The sequence below is a fragment of the Oncorhynchus clarkii genome, chromosome 14 (assembly GCF_045791955.1).
Source record: "Oncorhynchus clarkii lewisi isolate Uvic-CL-2024 chromosome 14, UVic_Ocla_1.0, whole genome shotgun sequence".
Lineage (NCBI taxonomy): Eukaryota > Metazoa > Chordata > Actinopteri > Salmoniformes > Salmonidae > Oncorhynchus > Oncorhynchus clarkii.
In genome coordinates, this window is record NC_092160.1 from 12113647 (window position 1) to 12133926 (window position 20280).

The window sequence follows — 20280 nt, forward strand, 5'->3', positions numbered from 1 at the left end:
GAGAACATATTCTCTGCCTGTATTACACTCCATTACGTGCAACACTATCTGACTGAGAATACCATTATTAGCACGCACAGCCAATTCAGATTTCCTGTCGAATCAAATTTATTTATAAAGCCCTTTTTAGATCAGCAGATGTCACGAAGTGCTCACACAGAAACATCCTGAAGCTTTGAAGGGTGGTAATAAGTCTGATTAGGGACGTCACATAATATGGCTGCCTTAGCTAAATAACGACTAGGATGACTTTTACTTCCTCCCTGTCCACACAGCACCTCAGCCTCAGCCCTAAACCCCATCCCCGTCTCTAGTCTCAACCCTGATCCCTCAGCCTCAACCCTGATCCCTCAGTCTCAACCCTGATCCCTCAGCCTCAACCCTGATCCCTCAGCCTCAACCCTGATCCCCTAGCCTCAATTCCGATCCCTCAGCCTCAACCCTGATCCCTCAGCCCCAGCCCCGATCCCTCAGCCCCAGCCCCGATCCCTCAGCCTCAACCCTGATCCCTCAGCCCCAGCCCCGATCCCTCAGCCCCAGCCCCGATCCCTCAGCCCCAGCCCCGATCCCTCAGCCTCAACCCTGATCCCCCAGCCTCAACCCCGATCCCTCAGCCTCAACCCTGATCCCTCAGCCCCGATCCCTCAGCCCCAGCCCTGATCCCTCAGCCCCAGCCCCGATCCCTCAGGCCCAGCTCCGATCCCTCGGCTCCAGCCCTACACCCACCATCCTCATCTCCACTCACAGCCTCAGCCTCCCAGCTCCATCAGAGATAATTCAACTCTTGACAAAATGTACTCCCATTCACCTCCAGCACTATTACACCAAGCTACACATAGCACAGCAGGAAGAGTTCAGCTAATTGGTATTACTAGCTAACAGTCTTTAAAATGCTTCAGCTGATGTCCGATGAAATTAGCAAGGCCAATTTGGAAGAGATTCTCTCTCCCTCCCTCCCTCTCTCCTGTACTTAAAGCAGGAAGGCAGACCAACTCCCCTGGGTTTTCACTTCAGGTGGAAGCACTTCGCTACACTCGCATTAACATCTGCTAACCATGTGCATGTGACCAACAACATTTGATTTGGTAAAGAAAAACACAATCCAGAAAATATCACAGTTATTTTTTGATCTTAAATAGCCAACCCAGATTGTTCTTTAAATAGGATATTGAACATATTTGTCAGTCCCATTCAAGGTTTTTTTAATGCTCAAAATACTAGAGAGTTTTCTTTTCATAAGATCATTCTGCTTTGCCAGTGATTTCTTTGGTTCTGATTTTATAATTGCCTTCTAAAAGCAGGTAGTGTATTGTGGAAAGGAACATATTTTCTCAGTCAAACACATACCTCATAAAATCTACATGCTCAAACTAAACAATATATGATGGCTCTATACCAAATACTGTATATATCTTACTTTTTAATAAAAGAAAAGTAAGGGATTTTATTGGAACAAAAAAACAAAGTGTAGGTATAGCCATAAATAACTGATAGAATGCTTGTATATACATATCATATTATAAGGCTCTGAGGGTTAAAGGATAAATGAGAATGGTGAGTGTTACCAGAATGAAGCTTCCAGGCTGGCTGGATTTGTGCTTATGTGCTTGTAAGAGTGTTTTTATGTGTAGATGTGTGAAGTGTCTCTGGGTGTTTGTATACATCTCTGTCTTGACTTCATGATCTCTGTCTCTCGGCTTATACGTCAAAAGCGGGGCCTGAGGAACCTACCCCCCCCCCCCCCTCCCCCCCCGATTGATACTCCTGTCTGTACGTCAGTAAACTCTGTCTCTCTCTTTATCTCTCTGTCTATTGGCATGGGAAACATATGTTTACATTGCCAAAGCAATTAACAAAGGTGAAATAAACAAATCAGAAGTTAACAGTAAACCTTATACTCACAAACGTTTCAAAAGGATAAACAAATGTCAAATGTTATAATATAAACGTTAGTAACTTGCAAATAGTCTCCCACTCGCTGTCTCTCTCTCTCTCTCTCTCTCTCTCTTTCTTCCTCTCTCTCTCCTCAGACACGTTGATCTATGGCTAATCTTGGCTTTAATTTATTTTTCATTATTTTCATTCACCCAGTGGTGAATAGCTGGAGACAAAGTCATCAAACGCAATTGCTATATATTGTCTTTAATGAGATCGAAGATGCTTTAAGCTAGTATCAAGCAAACACAGTCGCCCAGAGCACAGTCGCCCAGAGCACAGTCGCCCAGAGCACAGTCGCCCAGAGCACAGGCCTGGACATCAATGGCGACAAAACCAAGCTGATGAAAGTCAACACATCACAAATAACCCCAATCCTCCTGAAGGAGCAAGCCATAGACGATCAAAGGACATACCTAGCCACTTTTATTTATTTATTTATTAACCTTTATTTAACTAGGCAAGTCAGTTAAGAACAAATTCTTATTTACAATGACGGCCTACCGCGGCCAAACCCGGACGGCGCTGGGCCAATTGTGCGCCGCCCTATGGGACTCCCAATCAGAACCAGGGTCTATAGTGACGCCTCTAGCGCTGAGATGCAGTGCCTTAGACCGCTGCGCCACTCGGGGACATAAGAACAAGAATAGGGGAGGCCTTCACCAGGATGAGAAAGGCAATCGCTGGTTGGGCACAAAATGTCTGGACACTTTTAACGCATTCCATTTACATCGAAAATACAGATCTGGTTGTAAAAAAGTTAACTTCTCCTTGAATCCTCCTGTTATGGCCTGAGGCAAAGAAAGCAGTGTCACGACCGACAACGTTAGAAAATGTTAGTGCAGGCCCCTATGTTCCTCCAGGAATTAAAAAGATGAATTAAGCAAGCAAGCAAACAAACACACACGCACCCATACACACACACACACACACACACACACACACACACACACACACACACACACACACACACACACACACACACACACACACACACACACACACAGATCATGGCATGTTGATTGCTGAAGTAATTACGCCTGGCTCTCCATGCTAGGAGAAGGAAAACTATTTGACAGGAGCAATTCCAAGGTTAGCACTAAGTAAATAAGGATGTGTTTTTCTCTGAAGGGCAATGACACATTTCTTTGACCAGAAGATAGGTCTAAAAATTAGAATGAAAGAGTAGAGATGAGACACAAACTGTGCAATAGTATCACTCTCGTGGGAATTGGCCTATTACGATAGGGCTACATTGAAATGTTTCTTACAGAAGAAATATGAAAAGCACATGCATAACCATGGTAACAATTGAAAGGGAACAGTTTGGAGATCATGGGGAAATTATTTGACCAAAGGATGAGGACACAACAGTTCACCTGACAAGACAGAATGCAACACACTGTTACACTGCTGATTTGATGTGCATTCTACATTTACTGTACTTTTCGCTGCATTTGTTGATAACGAAACATGAAAATACTCTGGATACACTCACTAACATGATAAGAATATTCCTGGAAAATGTAATATCAATGCACGTTTTATGACTCAAAGAGTCTTCAACTATAAGGTGAAATAAGGTAAAATATGATATTACGGTGTTAGGCTTTCACAATGCCGTTCAGAGAAACAGATTGTAATTCCGGTGAGCATAGAAAGGACTCGTGTGCATTCAGGTGCTTGTGTCGCTGCGAATCTTCTTCACAACAGACAAACATGTGTTCACTCTGTTCAGAACAACCCAGGGTATGGCGCCATGTCATCTTGTAACTGTACATCAAACACAGTGATCATAAATGTTGACACTGTATATGACATGAGTTTTATGATATGGAAATGTGAAGTGCACGTTTGGACTCACGGGCATTTGGCTTGCCTGGGCCACATCAAAGCTGTAATTATTATCATCGTCAACGTCTCGTGCCTCAAAAATACATTGAGTCCTCTTAATCTACAGCGTGTCCCTCACCCAGACAACACAAAATGTGTTGAGGGATGTGGGCAACTTCTTATCACGAGCGGTGCTCAAGTTCAGTCAAAACCCGTACAGCGCAGTGAGGCGCAGAGCTGTGACGTCATGTATACCATGTTACTGTACAGCCACTGTGTTCCAGTTTAGGGTTTTATCTGTGCTCAAATCTCCAATTGTAAACCTGTACACAGGTCCGAATGTAAAAAGCTACCAAACTCCTTGCAGATAATGAAGCATGGCCTTAGTTACTGTTTGAATAACTGAGACCATCAAGGGCTTGTGTTTACTCTTACTCTGTTTACTCTTACTCTGTTTACTCTTTACCCGGGCAGTGAAATGACATTGGCAAACCACTAATGTTTTGAGTGGCTCACCCGCTATTCAAACTCGTGTTTACAGTATCATATTCAGAAGGAACGTGAGTGTGTTTCTTAGGGCTGAAGGTTATGATGGGAATATCACCACGGTGTTATGTGATGGAATATCATTATGAACGTGAAGGTTGTAGGAAAGGAGAGAGCAAATTGCAGCACATTCGCTCTCCACACCTCTCTACCCCCCCCCCCCCATCACTCCACCTCTCTCTCAACACCCATCATTATGTCACTTCTGATTGGCTTGATTGCTTTTAAGAGGAGAGGTAAGGATGAACAGAGAAAGGGGGTAGAAGAGAGGAACTGAGAGAAGAGAGGGAATGGAGAGAAAATAAGGATAATCAATCCTTGAAGAGATGAACAGATAATATAATAGGGACTTCAATGATGGTGTTCGGTTTTCATTTTCTCATCATTTCCTTCAATCTCGCAATCCACCAATCCACTTGAGTCCCCTCTCTTTATCTCTTCCTCTCTCTTCATCCACCCCTTCTCTCTATCTCCTTCCTTCCCTCTCTCTCATCCTCTCTCCATCTGCTCCTTTGTCTCTCTCATCAGTATTTTCATAATCTAATGCCTGTTTCTTTGCGTTCAAAGCGCCGCTGGTATAGACGTTTCCGGGCCGTTTGAAGATTCGCCCTTGTCATTACTGTAGGATCTGCATCTTTTTAAAGCAGTAGTTCTCTCATTCTCTCCTTCTTTCTCTCTCTCATGCTCTCTCCCTCTCTGTATGTAAAGCTGTGTTTGAAGCTTCCCTTCAGACATCCTTCTCTGATGTGATAGGAAGGCTCCTCTCTCGTTTAAAGGTGACTCCTTCGCCACACATCAAATACTGTATCTGCCTCCCAAATGGCACCCTATTCCCTTTGTGGTGCACTACTTTTGACCAGAGCCCAATGGGCCCTAATCAAAAGCAGTGCACTATAAAAACAGAATGCGTTTCCATTTGGGACGTAGCCTGACCCTCTTAACCTCTCAACCACCGTGCACCAATCCCAGCTGGATTGTTTTCAACACTGTTTCCTAAGAGAATGTATTTATGTGTAATGTGTGTTTTGAGAAGGTGCATAGGGAGAGGTGCACATACTATAAAACACTTTTAATTAGACAAACAAAAATGTAAGCTGAAAGAAGTGGGTGAGATTGTCACCTCCCTTGTTGCGTTTGGAAAGCTGTCGTTTGTGTTGGACTAAGAACCAGCACAGTAAATGTAACGCCATCATAAAGAGGCTTCCTCTGTCTGCTGGAGACGTTTATAGTTCAAATGATTTCACACTGCTCCTCTCTCTCTCTCTCTGTCTCTCTGCATTCTACAAACATATTATTTCTCTGTCCCTCTTTCGCTCTCTCTGTCCTCCCTCTGTACTCAACTCTTCCTCTCTCTATGTTTCCCTCTCTCGCTCTTTCCCCTACTTCTCTGCATTTTATTATTATCATTATTACACCCCCCTCCCCCTCCCCCCAGCTCCCAAGAGAGCTGGCAGTTTAATAGTAAGCACCAATTATACTCTCTCCAAGGTTACAGGGCCAACATGGTACTCTTATAAACACCACTAACAAACACACACACTCTCACACATTCCAATACACACCACACAGACACACACATGGTTGAACTGCCCATTGAAGACCAAAGCTTTCTCTAGAGAAACTGGATCTTGTTTTACTGAGCTCTTAAAGCACTTTTTTAGCAAATTCCCCAAACACTGCTACTCCGGATTGGATCTCTTACTCTCTCTCTCTCTCACACACACACACACACACACACACACACACACACACACACACACACACACACACACACACACACACACACACACACACACACACACACACACACACACACACACACACACACACACGGTGTGTTAGAGAGCAGGGCCAGCACCATGCAGAGTCAGGTCATGGGCTCTAGATGACTGGTCTGTTGGAGTGAAGCCGAATCCCAATGTTCACTCTGTTTTCTCTTAAGACTGCTGTAAACAAAAGTGTTCAATACCTCCAGTTCAGCCCCAGGTTTAGAGCTTGTGGGGGACAGAGAGGTTCTCTGGAGTGTGAGAGGAGATAATTGGTCTAGTTGTTGTGAATCACAGGGCAGGTGGTCTGTTGGCAACCCCTGGTTAAGAAACACACTTGTTGTGGCCCTCAGCTCACAGTCGGGCCAATAGATACAGCCAGTGAACAAAGCCTTGTTTTGGGGAACTAGTTATTCTCAAGCATGAAAATGGGCAATACTGTCCCCTTCACAGTGTTATGTTTACACGCTGTATGGTTGGCCAAATGATCACTGTAGCAGAGTTCATTTCCAGCCTGAACTGTGTTAAAACATCACAACCCACTGCCAGAGGGGGAGGAGATAAAGAAGCAATGTACCACCCATTCTTCTCTTCCTCAGTCCATCTACCCATCCATCCCTCTCTTCCTCAGCCTATCCACCCAGTCATCCATTCATGACTTCCTAAATCCATCTGTCCAGTCATCCATTCTTGACTTCCTAAATCCATCTGTCCAGTCATCCATTCTTTACTTCCTAAATCCATCTGTCCAGTCATCCATTCTTTACTTCCTAAATCCATCTGTCCAGTCATCCATTCTTTACTTCCTAAATCCATCTGTCCAGTCATCCATTCTTTACTTCCTAAATCCATCTGTCCAGTCATCCATTCTTTACTTCCTAAATCCATCTGTCCAGTCATCCATTCTTTACTTCCTAGATCCATCTGTCCAGTCATCCATTCTTTACTTCCTAGATCCATCTGTCCAGTCATCCATTCTTTACTTCCTAAATCCATCTGTCCAGTCATCCATTCATGACTTCCTAAATCCATCTGTCCAGTCATCCATTCTTTACTTCCTAAATCCATCTGTCCAGTCATCCATTCTTTACTTCCTAAATCCATCTGTCCAGTCATCCATTCTTTACTTCCTAGATCCATCTGTCCAGTCATCCATTCATGACTTCCTAAATCCATCTGTCCAGTCATCCATTCATGACTTCCTAAATCCATCTGTCCAGTCATCCATTCATGACTTCCTAAATCCATCTGTCCAGTCATCCATTCATGACTTCCTAAATCCATCTGTCCAGTCATCCATTCATGACTTCCTAAATCCATCTGTCCAGTCATCCATTCTTTACTTCCTAAATCCATCTGTCCAGTCATCCATTCTTTACTTCCTAAATCCATCTGTCCAGTCATCCATTCATGACTTCCTAAATCCATCTGTCCAGTCATCCATTCTTTACTTCCTAAATCCATCTGTCCAGTCATCCATTCTTTACTTCCTAAATCCATCTGTCCAGTCATCCATTCTTTACTTCCTAGATCCATCTGTCCAGTCATCCATTCATGACTTCCTAGATCCATCTGTCCAGTCATCCATTCATGACTTCCTAGATCCATCTGTCCAGTCATCCATTCTTTACTTCCTAGATCCATCTGTCCAGTCATCCATTCATGACTTCCTAAATCCATCTGTCCAGTCATCCATTCTTTACTTCCTAAATCCATCTGTCCAGTCATCCATTCATGACTTCCTAAATCCATCTGTCCAGTCATCCATTCATGACTTCCTAAATCCATCTGTCCAGTCATCCATTCATGACTTCCTAAATCCATCTGTCCAGTCATCCATTCATGACTTCCTAAATCCATCTGTCCAGTCATCCATTCTTTACTTCCTAGATCCATCAATCCATTCCTTGACCGTCCATCCATTAATTTATAGGAATCCTAGCTCTCTCAACTCTCTCTAGGCCCAATATTATGCTGCTCATGACATTAGAAAGACATCATTAACCCTTTAACCATATTCTCAACTGGCTGGTAGAGGGTTTTGACAATCCATTTAGAAGTGGATATGAAAAAAATCTTTACTTGAACTTGATTGGTCAACTCCCCCAGCCCTCCTGCATAAAATAAGATAATTTGTATCCTTCTGGGTTGCTGCAGTTCAGTGTTGTGACACTCTTAACTTTGCCCACTCAGAGGGCTGTAAGAAACTCAAAATCAGTCACCATAGATATGGGATAAAAGGAAAGAATTTAGTTGGTGAGGGATTAATATTGCACCATTCCTGTTAGTAGACACCTTGAAGCGTAGTAATATGTAAATAAATAGTTCAAATGTAAAAAGGCTTAAAAGCAAACATTTTGAAAATATATGTTCAATCAGGTGGGTGATACGTCAGCAAGTAGTACGGTACACACTTCTCATGACTCATGGGGTCAATTAATCCATATTCAGACTTAAAGTCACCTATAAAATCATGTTTATATTAGTAATAAAAAAAACTGCACTTTGTCTCAAAATGTAGTCTGAACATGTGGGAAACATGGTGGGGTGAACCTGGATCATTTAAAATGTAAGATTCTGAAAATGCATACATTTCAATGGAATTGAATATTAATGTTTGGACATTCCCCCCCAAAATATAATAATAATAATAATAATCAGTCCATTTTACAATGCTTACCTACTAGGGATGTAACAATTGACCAATTAGCACCAGTCCCCGATTCCAATTTTTGAAATACAAGTGCATCGATCTGCGGACCCCAAACCCACCCAAATGTAGCATGCGTCTGTCAAAAAAAATCGCTTCAAATGTTACAAATCACCGGTTCACTAAAATGTTTTGCTCATATTACATTTCTACCTTTCGAAAATACCTCTCATCTTTTGTCACAACTCATGTGTCCTCTCCTTCACTGTGGAACTGCATGTAACTGTGTTGACAGTCATTGATCTACAAGTCATTTTGCATGCAGAACAACCCCAGGCAATATCAGTAGCCTAGTCAAACTGTGCACTTTGCCCAGCTTTGCCTGCTGACCAACGCAAGGGAGGCGGCCTGTTCCTGATCTTGCACATTGCGAGGCAACTTCATCATTCAAATTCTAAAATTGCTTGTGCGATATTAGGCTTTATTAGTTGAGTGAGAACCTATGTAATTTGCTAGGTTATTATTATCTATGCGCTATTGAAAATGGTGTTTTACCCGAATAAAGTAAGGTACTGGAAACACAACTCATCTGGCTCTACCTGCTAAACAGGGTTCAGCAATAGTTTGGTAATTTTGCTTTAAACAAGAAAGTGTATATGGTCATTTTTAGATATACAGGGTAAAGTTGATCCTTTCATAAATCACTTCTGTGAGGCGCACTGCATGTCCGAAGCGAGAGGAGAAGATCACTCTGTAAAAAACTTCCAAACAGTCAAAGCCATTTGCTTTTGAGATCAGTTCCACAGTTCTGCAATATACTGTATATACAGTATACACGTGTTAGCCGTGTCATAGCTATTTTGTAAATATTGATACACTTAATCTGCCATCACCCACTAATGACAAGTTCATTAGTGGGTGATGGTGACTTCAGAACCAAAGTGTGGGGACAAAAAAACAGGCTACATTTTCCCCCTAATCTGATAGTGGTAGAGGGGTGCTAGATGCCTAGTCTCCCTCTCATCCCTACACCCCAGTTCTCCTTTAAAATGTATATCCTTTTTTTGAACTTCTCTAATCTCTTTTTCTTCTCGGGTTATCATTGGATTTCATCACCGCTACTGGAGAGGCTGTTTCATTGGATCAGACCCACTGAGGAGCTAGACTGCCCTCCATTGGTCTGACTAAGAACTACACTTGTTTGTGTGTCTGCATGTGCAGGCCCATATGCGTGTGTTGATGTGTCTGTGTTCGTCTCCAAACCAAAGTTGTTGGACTTCTGCTCTTTCCCCGCCAGCATCGAGGCACTGCGAAAAGGTAATGAGGGTACCACATTCTGTACAGAATGTGTACTGCATGTACATTCTGTATATACTGTCCCTCTCTCTCTCTACACCCCATCCACCTCTCTTACTCCATATCCTACACCTCCCTCTATTTTACCCTTATTTAACTAGGCAAGTCAGTTAAGAGCAAATTCTTATTTTCAATGACGGCCTAGGAACAGTGGGTTAACTGCCTGTTCAGGGGCAGAACGACAGATTTGTACCTTGTCAGCTCGGGGGTTTGAACTTGCAACCTTCCGGTTACTAGTCCAACGTTCTAACCACTAGGCTACCCTGCCGCCCCAAAATGCGGAAGACACAGTTGAATGCATTCAGTTGTACAACTGACTGACTAGGTATCCCCCTTTTCATGGACACGGTTGGCTCAGGTGACATTGAAGATGGGAAATTGCGCTGAAACCGGAGAATGAAAAAAGTATATTCCTTTTTCCCACCCAAATTTCTGTTGACAGTTCACATGTGGAGTCTAGAAGGGAAATACAGTGTCACAGTAAAACACACACACACACAGAGAGAGAGAGAGAGAGAGAGAGAGAGAGAGAGAGAGAGAGAGAGAGAGAGAGAGAGAGAGAGAGAGAGAGAGAGAGAGAGAGAGAGAGAGAGAGAGAGAGAGAGAGAGAGAGAGAGAGAGAGAGAGAGAGAGAGAGAGAGAGAGAGAGAGAGAGAGAGAGAGAGAGAGAGAGGGAGGTCTTTGATGTTGCTGTGCCTCTGAAGTGGTCTACCTCCAGGTGACTTTAGCAGAGAAATCCAAGACTGACAATATTATTTTCACAAACAGAGAAGCACGCTCACACACACAGAGAGAAAGAGAGAGATAGACAGGGAGGGAGAGACACGCACATACACACGCACAAACACACACACACAGAGATAGATATACACACGCAAACACAAGCAAACACACACACACTACCAGATACAAACACAGACGCATGCATACACCCATAAGCATGCATGTACAAGCTTTGTGTCACTGTTATTGGTGGCAGACTCCAAAGATCAAATCCACACTTAGGAAAACAGCGTCACTGTTCGCCCCCAGGGCCTGTCTTATTAAGTGTGCTTGTTGAAAGCATGGCACAACTTTAGAAACCGTTCATACTTCTTATGTGTTCTTTTTTTGGCTGGCATCAAAACCGTAAAAGCTACCATCACCAAAGCAACTTTAGAACGTGCAGGCTGACTGTTTTCGGGTTGCTTGAGAAAACCTTTTTGATACTACAAATACTTTTCACACTACAACTACATTTGCATAAATCCCAATGCATTTCAATGGCCATAGACTTTGAACGGGAAAAAGTCTGGTTGTAAACTAGTCTTAAACCGTTCAAACTTTAAAACGTGCAGGCCGGTCTGGAATAGGTCTCTTGTATAAAGCTTTTTGATACTATTTATACTTTTTGAACTATAACTGTATTAAATTAGCATAAAAGCTCCATAGACTTGAATGGGAAGAATTTACATTCGCCACCGCTCATGCTACAAACAGACTGCCTCAATTGAGATTTCTTCAACAAAGCTTTATGCTACCATTTACCACAGTAACTACTAATACCCCTACTATTGAAGTAACTACCAAGTACTACTGCCAGTCACCACTACTGCCACTACCATTACTGTAGGCCACTATAAATCCCACTATAATAACGCCACACTTACAAACCACATAGGTCACTATAACTAACACATATCCTATGAAAACCCTACTACTACCATCACTACTAGTACCATCACTACTAGTACCATCACTAATAGTACCATCACTACTACTACCATCACTCCTACTACCATCACTACTACTACCATCACTACTACTACCATCACTACTACTACCATCACTCCTACTACCATCACTACTACTACCATCACTACTACTAACATCACTACTACTACCATCACTACTACTACCATCACTAATAGTACCATCACTACTACTACCATCACTACTACTACCATCACTACTACCACCATCACTACTACTACCATCACTACTACCACCATCACTACTACTACCATCACTACTACTACCATCACTACTACTACCATCACTACTACTAACATCCCTATTACTACCATCACTACTACTACCATCACTACTACTACCATCACTACTACTACCATCACTACTACCACCATCACTACTACTACCATCACCACTACTACTACCATCACTACTAGTACCATCACTACTAGTACCATCACTAATAGTACCATCACTACTACTACCATCACTCCTACTACCATCACTACTACTACCATCACTACTACTACCATCACTCCTACTACCATCACTACTACTACCATCACTCCTACTACCATCACTACTACTACCATCACTACTACTAACATCACTACTACTACCATCACTACTACTACCATCACTAATAGTACCATCACTACTACTACCATCACTACTACTACCATCACTACTACCACCATCACTACTACTACCATCACTACTACTACCATCACTACTACTAACATCACTACTACTACCATCACTACTACCACCATCACTACTACTAACATCACTACTACTACCATCACTACTACTAACATCACTACTACTAACATCCCTATTACTACCATCACTACTACTACCATCACTACTACTACCATCACTACTACTACCATCACTACTACCACCATCACTACTACTACCATCACTACTAGTACAATTATTACTGCTGTCACTACCACTACTGCTACTACTACCATGTCACAACCATTAATACTTCACAACTAGCAAGCACACCACATTTTCTTCAGAAAAGTTCATTTTCAAGTTGTTTCTGTTTTGTTGATGAAACGAAGAAGAAACAGAGTAGAGGAGAGACCAGCAGCTTGGTATGACGCTTGGTATGTGCGATAATGTCACAGGGGGGAAAACGGTGTTTGTTGTTTACAGTAACCTATTTGTTGTTGTAATTATCCCAAACGGACCTCGCTGTTCCACCAAAGATCCAAGCTTTAAAGTGTGCGTACACATGCCTCTCTGTGAGTGTGTGTGTGTGTGTGTGCGTGTGTTTGTGGAGTATGTCATTAGAGTGTCTTGTATGAATGGTGGAATGGCAGTGCCATATGTTCCTGACACCCACAGTCTTGTTCAGACTGGGCCACCTGCGGTGTGGAACACAGATATATGAAATAGGATTATTATTAGACACATCACATTCTGTTTTCAACTCAAATCTGGGCATTATCCCCCACGCTGACAGGACTGCTCATTACACACAAATCCATACTGTTACAGACTGACAAGGGAACCAACCAGGGGCGCATTCAAAATGGCTGAACAATCTGGAAAGAGATGGAGATGTAAATAAGAGGAACATAATAGCCAGCCGTGGTGGATTTGCATACAGTGACTCTCCCACATCACCTCTTCATGGGTCAAACACCCACTCACACAAACAACTAGGCTGTGGTGTTGTGCTCCAGTGAGGACACACACGGCGGGCAGAGATCGTTTTGCGCAGCGTTGACTGGCGCATCAGGTCTTCACGGGTCAGGCTTCCAGAATGTTCTAGTGTGCAGCTGAGCTCAAAGATCAACCACACCAGCATTCGTTTCCCCCAACAACCGAGAGCCGCTGAACTGCACCGACCTAATGGACCTCTGACCGCCACTACACACACCCACCCACACACACACACACACACACACACACACACACACACACACACACACACACACACACACACACACACACACACACACACACACACACAGAACATTATGCAAACAGAAACACACTAACACAAACACGCCACATACACAAACAGAAGCACTCACACTCTGAAACACAGTCTCTCTCTCCTCAGCTTCGTTACTCTTCTGCCGTTCTTGGGACCTGTACGGACGTCAAACTTCAATTTCAAACTAGAGTGATCTCCCTGCTCTTCCATTCTGTAATTTTGCATTGATGGGTAACTGCTCCCAGGCACCCTCTCTCGCTCTATCTCTCTCTCTCTCTGTCTCTCTCTGTCTCTTTCTCCTCTCTCTCTCTCTCGTGTGTGTGTTTGCGTGCGTCTGTCTGTGTGGGTGTATCCGGGCACGTTTGTGTGTGTGTGTCAGTGCTTGCGTTAAGAGTTAATTGCTCTTGGCTTTCTCTGCCATGCAAATTGAATTCAGCGACATCTCTCTATTGGCCCTGCACTCACCACCCTGTTAACCCCTGACTTCAGGTTGGAACGGTGACCTGAAGCCTTAATCATTTCTGACCTTCGGTTAATGAGGAATCCAACACACACACACACACACATACGTCAGAGAAGTTTGACTCATTGAGCCGCAGGTTAAGCAGCAGTCTGTTGGAAATAAATGGAGAAATACAATGCAACACAGTATGATTTGGTTGTTGTATTGTTTACAGCTGAGGCCAATCATCTATTCCCTGCTGACACAATCAAACACTACATATCACTACACACCACAGACTACACATCACTACAGACTACACATGGCATCACTACACAGTACACACACGTGCTTTTAATCAGCTGATAGGTATTCCCTTGGTGTTAATCAGATCGCAATCCATCCAAAAAGTATAATGCATGGCTTTACTGTAAATTCACAACATGTTATCCAATGGACGCACGCACGCACGCACGCACGCACGCACGCACGCACGCACGCACGCACGCACGCACGCACGCACGCACGCACGCACGCACGCACGCACGCACGCACGCACACACACACACACACACACACACACACACACACACACACACACACACACACACACACACACAAATAAAAAATACACACACACACACAAATAAAAAATACACAAACACACACCTTCCTTGCATTTATATAAAGTGTGAATGTGAGACCCACGTCTCAGTGTGTGTTGAATTAGTTGCAGCTCCAGTGTTTTTGAAAGGCCTGCTGCTCTTCTTCTGTGGTTCTGTTCTGTTGTAATGTAACTAACTGAGCAGCAAGGCACCCTGAGCTCACACACCATACTCTGAAGAGTCACAGGGACCTCTAGAGGCAGAGCAGGCAGAGAGTTCCTCCCCTCCATTCACTGCAAAGCAATGTCGTCACTGGAATGGCATTAATGACAAAGGACCAGTGACGACAACAAAACAACAACAACAAAACACTGTGCTCTCAGTTTGGTTCGATGTTCAAATCTGTACACCGTGTGTGATCCTCCTCTCCAGTCATCATTAAGATCTGAGAGTAGACAAGAGTGATGGTATCAAACCAGGGAATTGGGTTTGGTGGTTTGGGGTGGGGGGGGATACTTTTGTAATAGAATGTGTGGTGCAATAGCGTGTTGTGGGGTGTTGTGTGACAGGAGGTTAGGAGTGTTATCTCCACTGATCCAGGGATCTAGGAGGCGATATGGAGCTGTGGGATATTAAACGTCTATCTCTTATCGAGAGAGACACACACAGCCCTGTGTTAACCTGACATTATGCCCCCTACATTACCGGTATAGCTAACGGTGTCCGGCTTTATTTCAGCAAAATTAGATAACCTCTTCTCATGGAGTGTTTTTTTTTTTTTACCCCTTTTTCTCCCCAATTTTGTTGTATCCAATTGTTGTAGTAGCTACTATCTTGTCTCATTGCTACAACTCCCGTACGGGCTCGGGAGAGATGAAGGCTGAATGTCATGCGTCCTCCGATACACAACCCAACCAGCCGTACTGCTTCTTAACACAGCGCGCCTCCAACCCGGAAGCCAGCCGCACCAATGTGTCGGAGGCTACACCGTGCACCTGGCAATCTTGGCTAGCGCGCACTGCACCCGGCCCGCCACAGGAGTTGCTGGTGCGCGATGAGACAAGGAGATCCCTACCGACCAATCCCTCCCTAACCCGGACGACGCTAGGCCAATTGTGCGTCGAACCCAGGGACTCCGATGGCACAGCTGGCGCTGCAGTACAGCGCCCTTAACCACTGCGCCACCCGGGAGGCCCCCTCATGGAGTGTTTCTAGCATTCTTTTGAATTACACACCCTATCGGAAAGGAGGCAATTATTTATTTTCTAAGTTCGTCTCACGTCATTTCTCTCAGCTCAGAGTTTTACTGTTAATTGGTGATTGAACCTGCCACATATGGACAGACTAGGGCTTGGATTCAGTCAGATCACCTGTTAACCGGCGATAGCCGACACCCGCATAGCTGATGTTTAGGCGGTGTCAGAGATGGAATTGTGTTGGAGCTGTCAAATCGGTGAGCAGCTGTTCTTGATCATTGACATGAAGCCACACCCGTCCCACATGTTAGAAGTTCAGAACGAGAAAGTGTAGGCTATATAGAAATATTGACGATCATTTTGAAAATCATTCAATGAAATACATTTGGATTTCTATCAGTGTAGATCACACCTCACATTCCAGTGTCTGAACACTCCGTGCAGCCAATGGCAATGTCCGCTTTAGGTATAATGTCGTGAGCCGTTTGTGGATCTGACAGTCCTAGCGCAGTTCCACCTCTGACACCGCCAAAACAACAGCTATGCGGATGTCAGCTATAGCAGATCTGATTTAATTGGGCCCTAGTCCTTCAGCCAGATATCCATTGCTGAACAATGCCTCGCTCTCACCTCAATTAAATTCAGTTCAATTCAACTTTATTAATCTACTCACGGGAACCGATAGAGCAGGCATACACTGTTTCCCCACAAAATGACTGTCGTTTTATGCAGGTGAGGCAGACTCCCATAGAGTTAATGCCAACACAACGGAGTCCATAAAAGCCTCAAAGTGGTGTCTCCGTTTGGGCTGTGGAAGCCGATTGCCGCCAGCGCCATCTAGTCAACCTGTTACAGTGGACTCCACTTTGAAACAATTAAGCCTGTGATGTCTTAGTTCCTTTTGGCTCTGATAAGCCTGTGAGAACAGGGGACACTTTGGCTCGGTAAAGCATACGTGGAGTTGGTCCATGTTGGCTCTGCAGTGCCTAAAAGCAGGGCTCCACATTGCCCCTGATCATCATGGTGGCAGCGAACCATCCTTGGGGAGAGGAGAGGTAGTTACAGCCTCATAATGGTCCCCTTTTGTCTCATATTACCTCCTCCACTCTGGGCATCGTACCCCTTTATCACATGTAATTGAATCACGACGGAGCCAGAGAGCCTCTCCAAAAAAACATAGAGCAGAGAGCCTTTCCAAAAAAAACATAGAGCAGAGAGCCTCTCCAAAAAAACATAGAGCAGAGAGCCTCTCCAAAAAAACATAGAGCAGAGAGCCACACTAGGAGGAAAGACAGCAGGGGATGTGTCTTTATATATAACAATCATTAACACTAGTGATTAATAAAAAGGGCCAAGCCGAAACGGCACACTACTCCCTTTATAGTGCACAACTTTTGACCAAGGCCCATAGGGTAGTAGTGTACTATATAGGGCATACTAATGTTCCATTTCAGATGCAGCCTCAGTGAAGAGGAAGTGGATTGATTTGGAGGTGATGATTCTGTCCTCTCAGGTTGTAATGAGACAGTTCAAATTGTATGCCTCCGCCTCAACGGGACGATTACAGAGATTAAACAGGACCCGAGGGATTACACAACTGGGGCGGACGATTGGGACATGTATCACGTCATTGCAGAAAAGGTCACGAGGAAACAGGCTCAACTGGTCTACCGGGAGGACACGATCTATCGCTCTGGGCGGATTTATCTTGTCTGATCTGTCACGTTTAATCCTCTATCAGGTCTAGTGAAGTGACTAAGGGACCGAGGAGAAACTGTTAAACACAAACTAGTGAGCAGCAGTGAATGGATGAATAAAGTAGATCACAATGGCCCTCAATTCCCCTCCGGTTCCTGAAACATGACGGCAAGCGGTAGTGATTAGAGGTCGACTTCAAGTTTTCATTACAATCGGAAATCTGTATTTTTGGACACCGATTTCTTTATTTTTTTACACCATTATTTAATCTTTATTTAACTAGGCAAGTCAGTTAAGAACACATTCTTATTTTCAATGACGGCCTAGGAACGGTGGGTTAACTGCCTCGTTCGGGGGCAGAACGACAGATTTTTAACTTGTCAGCTCGGGGGATTCAATCTTGCAACCTTAGTTAACTAGTCCAACGCTCTAACCACCTGCCTCTCATTGCACTCCACGAGGAGACTGCCTGTTACGCGAATACAGTAAGAAGACAAGGTAAGTTGCTAGCTAGCATTAAACTTATCTTATAAAAAACAATCAATCATAATCACTAGTTAACTACAGATGGTTGATGATATTACTAGTTTATCTTGCGTGTCCTATAATTGATGCGGTGCGTATCGTTACTCCAATAACCATAAACATCCATGCCTTTCTTAAATTGTACGTAATCATGACATATCATTGAAGGTTGTGCAATGTAACAGGAATATTTAGACTTATGGATGCCACCCGTTAGATAAAATACGGGTGGCACCCGGAACGGTTCCGTATTTCACTGAAAACGTCTTGTTTTTGAGATTATAGTTTCAGGATTCTACCATATTAATGACCTAGGGCTCATATTTCTGTGTGTTATCGTGTTATAATTAAGTCTATGATGTGATAGAGCAGTCTGACTGAGCGATGTTAGGCAGCAGCAGGCTCATAAGCATTCATTCAAACAGCACTTTCATGCGTTTGCCAGCAGCTGTTTATGACTTCAAGCCTATTAACTCCCGAGATTAGGCTCGTGTAACCGATGTGAAATGGATAGCTAGTTAGTGGGGTGCGTGCTAATAGCGTTTCAAACGTCACTCGCTCTGAGACTTGGAGTGGTTGTTCCCCTTGCTCTGCATGGGTAACGCTGTTGTCGATGTGTTCCTGGTTCGAGCCCAGGTAGGGGCGAGGAGAGGAACGAAAGCTATACTGTTACACTGGCAATACTAAAGTGCCTATAAGAACATCCAATAGTCAAAGGTTAATGAAATACAAATGGTATAGAGAGAAATAGTCCTATAATTCCTATAATAACTACAACCTAAAACTTCTTACCTGGGAATATTGAAGACTCATGTTAAAAGGAACCACCAGCTTTCATATGTTCTCATGTTCTGAGCAAGGAACTTAAACGTTAGCTTTCGTACATGGCACATATTGCACTTTTACTTTCTTCTCCAACACTTTGTTTTTGCATTATTTAAACCAAATTAAACATGTTTCATTATTATTTGAGGTAAATTGAATTTATTGATGTATTATATTAAGTTAAAATAAGTGTTCATTCAGTATTGTTGTAATTGTCATTATTACAAAAAATAAATAAAAATTGTCCCGATTAATCGGTATCGGCTTGTTTTGGTCCTCCAATAATCGGTATCGGCGTTGAATAATCATAATCGGTCAACCTCTAGTAGTGATACGCGGATCCTCTGTTTGTTCACCCGCACCTGCTAATATCCCATCCACAACCACCTGACTATATGTGATAAAGTGAACATCTGAGGACCGCACCTGACCCTAACTTGTAGCCTTGATAAACCCAGAATAATGTCATAAATCGATGAATGCTTCAATCTAGTTGGCATCGGTAAAGTTATCTTTCATCTCTGCTTCTCTCCTGCAGCAGACGTTTAGGCACCGGGGAGAAAATGCAATAATTGTTTCATTTTTTTAAAGCAACATTTCCAAATTACATCAGTTTAACCAAATTAAAAGCAGTGAAAATATGCATTCACATAAAATATGGCTGCATATTTTATGTGGTTGAAATACTATCAGATTTCATGATGCTGATAAAGATAGAAAGAAAGAAAGAAAGAAACACTATTTCTCCACTCCTGTTCCAGAGTCAAAATGTACATTTAGTTTATCCTTTTACTGCAAGAAATACTTAAATTCTGCAGGAGTTAATATTATATTAGACTATGTGGGAGGTTACAGACCTACAGTCAGTGTCCAGATTTCAGTTGTTATTTAACTCATCTGAACAGTAGGCTACTGTTCCTTTGATGTGCCATATTTGAAGTCCCCGTCTTGTGACTGTGGAATTTGTACAGCGCCTCACAATAATCACACATAACACTGCTATCGTCCTCTTTCACCACTTCACTAAATCTCCCCCAAACATTACTGCTCTGAACCTCATTTCTCTTTATTTTCAACTCTCCATTTTGCAGCTTTTATTGAATTCAACTCCAACATTGTCCTTTTTGCCTCTGTGGATCGACCTTAACTTTTTATGCCAAAGTTCCCAAAAGCATTTGCCGTTTTGCCGTGTGTTTGGCGCACGTACAGTAAGAT